General features: G+C 48.3%; 1 protein-coding gene across 1 annotated transcript in view; it reads left to right on the top strand.

Annotated features, from left to right (window-relative positions):
- Positions 1 to 5,873: 5,873 nt before the first annotated feature.
- OLFML1 (olfactomedin-like 1) overlaps positions 5,874 to 9,074 on the top strand; it is a 28,526-nt gene continuing 25,325 nt past the window's right edge. Inside the window, exons 1-2 of the mRNA XM_005873929.2 lie at positions 5,874 to 6,204; positions 8,305 to 8,422. The gene's annotated coding sequence lies outside the window, so the exon portion shown is untranslated. The remainder of the gene's footprint in view (positions 6,205 to 8,304; positions 8,423 to 9,074) is intronic.

The following is a 9,074-nucleotide window of genomic DNA, read 5'->3' on the forward strand; positions in this document are numbered from 1 at the left end:
AGGCAGCTCATTATGATGGTTATAGATCTTGCGATGTCACAAGAAACCCTGGAGGAAAACCACGATTATTGTCATTCTACTGACTGCTCAAATGCTCGGGTTGGATGCTTTCTCCCCCCTCATCTCTGCGCCAAAGTAAAGGTTCAAACAAGACATTCCCATCCTTGGAAACGTAGAGATGAAAATGCTACGTATACTAAGTTAGAGGTGGTCTGTTCCTTTTCTGAAGACTTCAGAAAGAATTATTGCAGCTAATTAAGAGAGAAGGGTTTTATCAAGTCTAGATTGGATGAACATAATTCTGCCAGCTGTCCCCTCACATAAGGTCTCCACACCACAAGTGTTGCCATGGTGCTTTCTCCAGTTGCCCCTCCCCCCTCGCAGCAGCCCTGCGATATGGAATAGTCTGGGGCCAGTCCACTGAACTTCCCCCTCACCTGGTCTCTATCTAACTCTGCCAGCTTGCTAGAACTTTCAAAAAAAGATATAGAAAGTGATTTAATAAACTGAGAAAAGGACATAAAACATGGTTGTGCATATGGCCAAAAATGATGCCTGCGTCCTGTATATGGATCCTGGGAATTCACAGGCCGTTTAGCTGCCCATAGCCCCCCATTTCACTGATGGCCACTGGGGGGATATTGGCAGTGTCCAGCCTGGAATTGCCACCCACACTCAAGCCAGAGAGGGTGGCCTCGCCTGTTGCTTTACTGTCCCGTTCTAGACCCTGCAAAGAGAATGTCTCTCACACACCGCATTCCTGAGCTGGTTGCTGACACTGAGCACAGCCAGAGCTATGAGTGGCCAGCGAGGTTTCTCTGAGACTGAGGTTTTATCACGGATGGGGCCTTCTGACTCCTGCCCCTCCAATCTTCTCTCCAGACCAGAGAGAGGTGATAGCCCTCAACATCCTTTAACAACCACCCGCGATTGCTTCCCCAGCCACGGAGCCAGTGATGCCGCAGAGGCGCTGTTCGGGATTTTATCTTCGAAGCCAGAGATCAGTCGCAGGCAGTGCTCAGAGAATTATGGTGGGTCTCTGAGATGCCCTTTCTGGAAAGAGGCCAAGATGAATGGGGCCCTTTGTTCCAGCACATGCTATTCCACCTTAATCTGACTGCATCTGAAATAGGCTGACCTTCGAGGAAGAGATGAAATAGTAGAGCTAAGAGAAAGAAAATGACCAGAGGGAGAAGTTGCCCCACCAACCGAGGAAATATCCAGGGAAGACCTGTAGGAGAACTTCAAGGAAAGCAGGGCAAGAGGGTTGGCTGGTGTTCCAGGAGCTGTAGAAGGCGAGGCCTGGTCCTCACCTCTAAGCCCAGATGTAAGGCAAACAGAAGCCCTGAGCAGCGCCGTGCACCTGCCTCTAGTGTTGAAGATGTCAGGTATCAAGCGCCCTTTGCTCAGTCTCCTAAGAAATCCGATCCAGGCTCTCCAAGGGCCGTGGCAGAACCCCCTCCTCCTTTCTTCCACTCGGACGGCTTACTTGTCACTTGCTGCCTTGGCTCCCTGGGCATAGGGGCTGCAAAATTAAACGAGCGGTATAATCACCCCTTCCGCACACTCCCTGCTGTCTTTTCACCGTGTCCTGGAGCTCTGGGCCTGGAAAGGACCAAGAACCAAGGTGGAAGATGGTCCCCAAGCCTCAGAGGGTTAAGCCTTAATGGCACCAGGCTCCCCCAGTTCACCCACAGGCCAGCTGAGGATTCACATGCATCTTTGCCTGGTTGGCAAGAGAAGAACAGGCCGAAGGGACCTGGGCCACAGAGGCTGTTCCCTGAAGTCATTGCACTGCCTCCCACACTCCACCGTAAGTGAGATTTCTCCGCGAAGGCTAGAGGAGTATTGCCTGACAGTTAGTATAGTTATCAATGTAAAAGTTATAATAATAAACAACACTACGTTCTATGGCTTACAATGTATGGTATCATTTTTGTCTATTTTCTTTATTTTTTTTGAAAATTCAACTTGCAGTTCCAAAGAGTAAAGTTAGTTTTTTTTAAAAAGGTAATATCTTCTTGGCTCCATACTAATTTCATTATAGTTATTATTCCGATATTATTCTTTACATTAAAGCTATTCCAAGCCAATGCTTGATTAGTAATATTCATGGCTTTTCCTATCAAGTGAACATTACCCCCAAGACACTGATTTTTTCACAATTTAGACAAAATTCGTTTTTGCATGGTGACAGTATCCAGATTTGAATTAATCAAAGAAAGATAATTTCTCTAATTCACCACACTCAGAGCTTTCAGATAATAATAAAATAATTTCTTCAAGTATCTGAAGATACTTGTATTCAGGGCTTCAGAGTTGAGCTTGTGGACTATATCAACTGGTAAATAAACTTTCCAGAAACAAGTTTTACCCTCATCTCCAAAAAGTAATGATTTTTAAAAAATAATATTTTTTCCTCAAGAAATTTTGGAACTAACTTAAAATTTTAAGTCTAAAATAAAATTTTCAAAAGTGCACAAGCGAGTGCAAGCCAAATAAGAACCTGATGAAAAAGCATTGCCATAAACTTCATGTTTCGTAAAGCAACCACAGCTCGGATTGGAACTCTGCCAACGATTCACTGCCCGGCTGGACCCACCAAGTCTCATGGACTTTCTTAGACAAGCAACAAATCTGCACTTTGTCCCAACATTATGGTCAGTATTTTTAAATTGTGTTTTCTGGATGGAAAGAGTGAATACATAAAGGCTTTATTGAAAATAAGACCCAGACGGCCCTGCGCCAAGTGCCCTGGAGAGAAACAGGGTATCTGAGCTACCATATAAAATGGAAAAAGAGCAGCTCTATGCTGTGTTCCAAATTAGAACACCTGGGGTGGAAAGTACTTCAACCGAAGTAAATATGTGTCTAAGATATATATTGGTTTTCCTTTGTTCTCTCTGCAAAGTGAAGTGTCACACTATCTTGAACAGCACTGATAGGGTTGGAAAGAGTTGTGTGAGTTTGAGTAAAATCAACAAGAAGACATTCAAACTTTGCCTCCCAGTGTTTTCCATACTTGAGATCCACAGGAAGCTGCCTGCCTGACCTGCCCCAGTGGATGGGCCCTGACCAGAGCTGTTAACACCTGCTGGCCCTGCCACAGGCCTGAGGATGCTCAGCTCCTGCTGCAGCAGCTTCCAGAAACCCTCCGGGCGTGCATCCAGGTCAAGGCAATGCCATTTTGGCAGCAATTGTTACTTGGTTCTTTCCTTCCCCACCCCCACCCCCAAAAAATATCTAAGCAAAGAAGAATGAGTCTATGTCACCAAAAGAATAAGAGCAAGGACAACCTCTGCCTATGAATACAAGGGAGGAGGAAAATTGTCACCTAGAGCCAACCCAAACGCAGTATTCTTCATTGTTTCCTACCTTTTAAAGCTTACTGATCTTGAAATTTTAGGGGACATAAAGGTGGGAATTTCAAAAAATGTAAACAATGGACTCAGAGAAAATTCAAGGGTTATGTCTATGACTAAAGAAACCAGAAAAGTTTAGTGAAGTATTCAAATGCTTGTTATATCTGGTAAACCAAATATTGACATTTAACTAAATGGCTCTGTTATGTCAATTTTGACAGCCCATGAAAAAATAAAGAATAGTTGTTGTGGTGCCTCCTTAAAGGACCGGTCCTGAGCAGGAAGCCTCAGTGGGACCCACAACCCCCCGGGGGCCCTTTCCGGCTTGGAGGAGAAGAGCAGACACAGGAAACCCCAGCGCCATCCACACATCTTCTGATCTTCCCTGGGGAGGGCAGGTCCTGGTGGAGGAAGGTGTTTATATGAATGAGGGGCGAACTCATGACCTTTGACTCCAGGGGCCAAGGTAAAATCACTAGCTTGGGAAAGGCAGATTTCAGGCTGAAGCTGTAATTATCCAAGGTTAAGGACTGGGAAGGAAGATTAAACTTTTGCCCACCACTTGAAACTATTTTAGTGCACGATCTCACTGCTTTGGGCTCTCATCATAAAACGTTTGCCTTATTCTGGTAGATGGAAGCAGTGGGAGAGACCAGCTGGCCCGAGAAGATGCAGAAGGAACTCAAACCAGTTCTCTCCAAGCAGAGTGTGGTGGGAAACAGCCGGCCCGTGGCGGGCTGCGGATCTGCTCTGCCACCAACCAGCCCTGTGACCTTCAGGCCTCATCTTCCTACTATTCTCCCGGCCCTTAGGGGTCCCTGCCCAGGCCCTTGTCAGTCCCTGGTGCAACCAGATCACAAACATACCTTAGGGACAACAGCAGTTCTGTACTTGGCTTCCACTCTTCTGGGCTTAAAGGGACTCTGGCAATCGCCATAGGGCTCAGCACACAAAACAAGTGTGGAACAGGGTGCCCCTGCCTGAACCTCCTCCCTTGCCCCAGCCTCTCAGTGATCTTCACTTAATGTTGCTTGGTATTCCCGGTCACTGTGCACATGCACACACACACATACATGCAATCACTGTGCAGGGACAGCTCAGACGAAGCCAGAGGCCGGTGCAGGGCTTCATGTCCCTTCCTTTCGAGGCAAAGGAAAATGATTGAGGAGAGCAAGGCCTCATTCTGAGCTGGGAGACTTGACCTTGTGCATCTCTTTGCAGCAAGGAGCTCTAAGGGTCTTAGGGAAATCGCTGCATGGGACTGCCAGGCATAGGGCAAGGCTTCTGAGTGTACCTGCCCACCTGGCTAAGGAGCCTACTTCTCTCGGACGCTTCTTTCTGTCTCCTTAGATACCTATGACCCTCAGTCATGGCAGCTTTCACCTCTCATTTTATGGAAGATTCTACATGACACTCACCTCGATAACCTGGTCTGCAGCCAGGAAAGGTGTCACTAGGTGTGTCCTCACCACTCTAGGGCCATGGATTCAGGAAAGGATCATGTCAGATCAGGTAAAGGGTTTGTCAGGGTTGCTGTTTCTGATGAAAGATTGCCGTTCATATATAGCATTTGCAACTGGCTTGTTAGCCTGAGAAACACTGAGCAAAGACCCAGAAACAGCATAACCGGTGGAGAGAGCCATGGACTGGGGCTGGCCCAGAGCTCTGCTCCTGCCTGTGCCGGTGAGACCACCCGTGGCTCCTGCTGCTTCTCACGTGAGGAGGATGGGCCCAATGTGTTCTGTGCTCGTCCACCTCTGGTGTCTGTGTGTCTCTGAGTCTAAGGAACTGCCATGCCTATCGTGGGGAAGCCATGTGGCTGGGGCGGGCCTGTGTGGTCCTGGGCTCCTGTTGCTGAGAACCCAGTGCAGACTCTGGAGGAGGGTTTTTTATTTCCATTCAAATCTTAAAAGGAAACAGACTATGACCAGACTATGACTGCAGCCATAGGCAGGTAACACCTGAAAAGTCTCTGCCCTCTAGTGGCTAAAGGTTCAAACAAATATTTTGCACAAAATTGACAATGTTTGGGCTGGAACACTGAACTGATATCACCCAAGCAGGTACTCTCTGGGGACAGGGGTTAGCCCTTCAGCTTTAAGTCCTGGGGTCTGTTCCCAGTGGATTAAATGGTCGTAGGTCCCCAGAGGCCTCACTTACTTGGGAACCGGTGCAGCAGAGACCAAGGGTGGTCCTGTGCTGGGGAAGCCACAGAGCCTGCGTAAGACCAGGCTTCCCACTGGCTGGTGTGGCTCAGTGGTTGAGCGTCGACCTATGAACCAGGAGGTCATGGTTCAATTCCAAGTCAGGGCACATGCCTGGGTTGCTGGCTCGATCCCCAGTGTGGGGTGTGCAGGAGGCAGCTGATCAATGATTCTCTCATCATTGATGTTTCTATCTCCCTCTTTCTCTCCAAAATCAATAAAAAAAATTTTTTTAGAAGACCCAGCTTCCAACTTACCCTGACCAGCCCTGGCCCTGGGGCCTCCTTGGGAAGGAGCTCTATGCAGGTGAGTATGGCAGTATGACATCATTTCCTGACCAGCAGGTGTTCTCTAGCTGCAGCCACACCTTTCCTACCCCCAGACGTCACAGGTCACATCCAGTCCCCATCGGTGCCTCTCATCACGTCTGCCCCCTCCATTCTGAAGCCGTCCCCAGCTGAGTGCACGGCAGCAAGACTTCAGAAGGTCCTGGCAGAGACATGGCTCCCAGGTGCTGCAGGAAGAGAGACTCCAAATAGGCCACCTGAGCTCAGCCAGCCCACCTGGCAAGTGACAAGTGCCCCTTAGGACCAGACACACAGCCTCCAGAGACAATCATCTCATAGGAAACTATCCAGGTGGGTTTCAAATGTCAAACCAGAATGATCACAATGAGGTTTTGAGAGCTCTGGGGAACTGGTGTACATGGTTTTTATTTCAAAGAGCAGAAGGAGGCTGTGACCATTCCACCACATGAATGCTGGGCAGGCAGCTGTCCATGCTGGGGGCTGCGAAGAGATAGGGCCAGGCTCCTGTCTCTCCTCAAGCAAGAACAATGCCACTCGAGAGGATTCTGCCTTGTTCATGATTATACACCCTCCCAGCCCTCGGCAATGACTGCCTGATGCACGGGTGCCAAGGTGGGGTCCCCTGGCCTTAATTGGGGATGTATATGTGAGGGGCCCTCCTGGTTCCAGAGCTCCTGTGAGATTGGTTGAGGCCCATGTTGCAACTGCATTTCAGCTTCTCTCTGTGCCCATTCATGCTTCACTCACTCCCAACAGGTATTGTTCCAGAGAAAACCACCCCCTCAGATGTCTTACATGCAAGTTGGTCTCAATCTGATTCCAGGGAACCTGACCTACAATATCCTTCCAGCCCCATCACCCAGTCATTGAAAGTTCACAGGGAACTTTGATCAGTCCCTCATGTCCACTAAGCTCTCTCTGATTTATGTGTCTTTGTACCTGCTATTGCTTCTGCCTAGAGCCTTCCCCTTCTCTCCTCCCTGCTGTCCATTTTGTAGGCCTAACTCCTATTCATCCTTCAAGTCTCAGCTTAGATGTCACCTCCTTTGGAAAGTCTCCCCTGATTCACTGAGCTCAGAGGCTCCACCCCCACGCTGTCACTGCATAATTGACTTAAGCATCCATGTGATTGCCTCCCCTACTGACTATATCCTCTGTGAGAGCAAGGAATGTGTCTATCCTGTCCATAATTGCATGCTAGTGAATGGTGCAAGACTTGGAGCACATAGGTATGCCCAAATAGTTGTTAAATGAATTAAAAGTGGGACATAAAGAAGCCCTAAGTAAGGAAGCAGCAGCAGGGTAAAAGGGTAAGAGAGAAGAGAGCATATTTGATATATACTTAGGTGCTAAAATTAATAAGTTTTCATGACTGATTAAATATAACGCCCAGCCAGAGTGGTTCAGTGGTTGAATGTCAACCTATGCACCAGGAGGTTCGATTCCGCCCGCTTCTCTACCCACAGCACCAATGAGCCCATGTCCAGATCTCCAAGATTCAGACTCCAATGTGTTATGAAAACAGATGAAAGAAGGGGTTATTCTGCCGGGGATGGAGGTGAGGAAGTGGTAGGAAGACACGAAGAATGAATAACAATTCATTGGTTCCAAAAGAGAGGAACATTCTAGGCTGAGGGACCCACATAGGCAAAGACACCATGATGTCATATGTCCTAGGGAGTTTGGGGATGATTAGATGAGGCTTTTCTGGAGGTGGAAGATGGGAGATGGTAAGAGCTGAAGCAAGAGGGGTTGGCTGAGATTATTGTCAAGGGCTTTCCTTTTGGCATAAACTCAGCCAGTGCTTTATCTAGAAACATAAACCGGGAATTAGAAGCTGCTCCCATCACTCAGGCAGGAAAAAATGTAATTACTTGTAAAAGGTTGGAGCATTGGAGGATGACGTTAAGGCAAAGAGCTATTAGGATGGGGGTAGGGGCCTGAGTGGTGAATGAAAGATAAAGAGAAAAGCTGAGAAGAAAGAGAAGGGAAGACAAAAAGATGAGACATCTTATTCAAATCTGAGTGATGAATTCTAGAATCCCAGATGGGATTCTGTGAGCAGGGCCCTGCCTCCTCAAGAAGACAGTCTCCTCTTCACACTTTCCAGAGTCGGTCAGCACTGCTCAGTAACATGGAGGATCCTGGGGGCACAGGAGGCTCTGGAAATCAGGGCCTCAGTTCCTATGGAGGCACAGCAGGAAACGACCACCAGTGGTGAAGGTGGCAAAGAACCCCAAGAGCACCTGGGAAGCTGGACGAGATCAGCCTCGGTGGGCTGGTTGGCTGGGTGTCAATTTGTCCAGTTCTGATTGATCATTTAGAGAAAACAGTCAATCAGGACTGGGCTTACAGAGCAAGGCCTAGTGACCTAGATCCAGCCACATGGAGGACATAGTGGTGGCTGCCAAGATTCCTTTCCTCTCTCAGGACACTGTGGCAGGAGAGCAGAAGGATCGGGCCCCGGCAGAGGAGAAAAGGGAGTCACTATGCTCAGTCACTATCCTCACTACTGAGCTATAGCAGTGGTCAAGGCCAGAGGTTAAAGGTAAGGAAGGCAAAAGAACCAAGTGAGTAATCTTATCCCAACCGCAGACTGTGCCAGCCATCTTTTCCTGTCCATTGATAAGGCTTGCTCTGAATGAAGATGGTCAGAGTTGGCTACTGTCTGTCAGTCAACGCTGTGACTATCTCCAAGGTGAGTTTATGTTTCCTTTATGAAACCTCTGGTTATGAAAACACAAGGGTTTCCACTCTGGGTCTCCTCCATGGCTCATCACTCCTAAGGTTCAGGGGAGCCAGCTGTGGGCTTTGCTACCTCTGGGATCCAAGGGGGTGAAACCCTCTAAGACCATGTGGGTCCAGTTGGAGCAGAGAGACTAAGCTTGTTCCTATGAGGCTGGTGACTGAGGAGAGGTCAGTGTGGGGCCTGAGTCACTGGTAGGCACAGGGAGAAACTGCTGGACTGGAGTCTGGAGCTTTGGAGCGCTTCCCGTCCACGACGGGGCAATAGCAGCCCCAAGCCTCCCCCTGCGTTCTCACCAACTCTCCAGTAATTCTTTACCAGGGGTGGGCAAACTTTTTGACTCGAGGGCCACAATGGGTTCTTAAACTGGACCGGAGGGCCGGAACAAAAGCATGGATGGAGTGTTTGTGTGAACTAATATAAATTCAAAGTAAACATCATTACATAAAAGGGT

Source organism: Myotis brandtii, unplaced genomic scaffold (assembly GCF_000412655.1).
Source record: "Myotis brandtii unplaced genomic scaffold, ASM41265v1 scaffold422, whole genome shotgun sequence".
NCBI classification, from domain to species: Eukaryota; Metazoa; Chordata; class Mammalia; order Chiroptera; family Vespertilionidae; genus Myotis; species Myotis brandtii.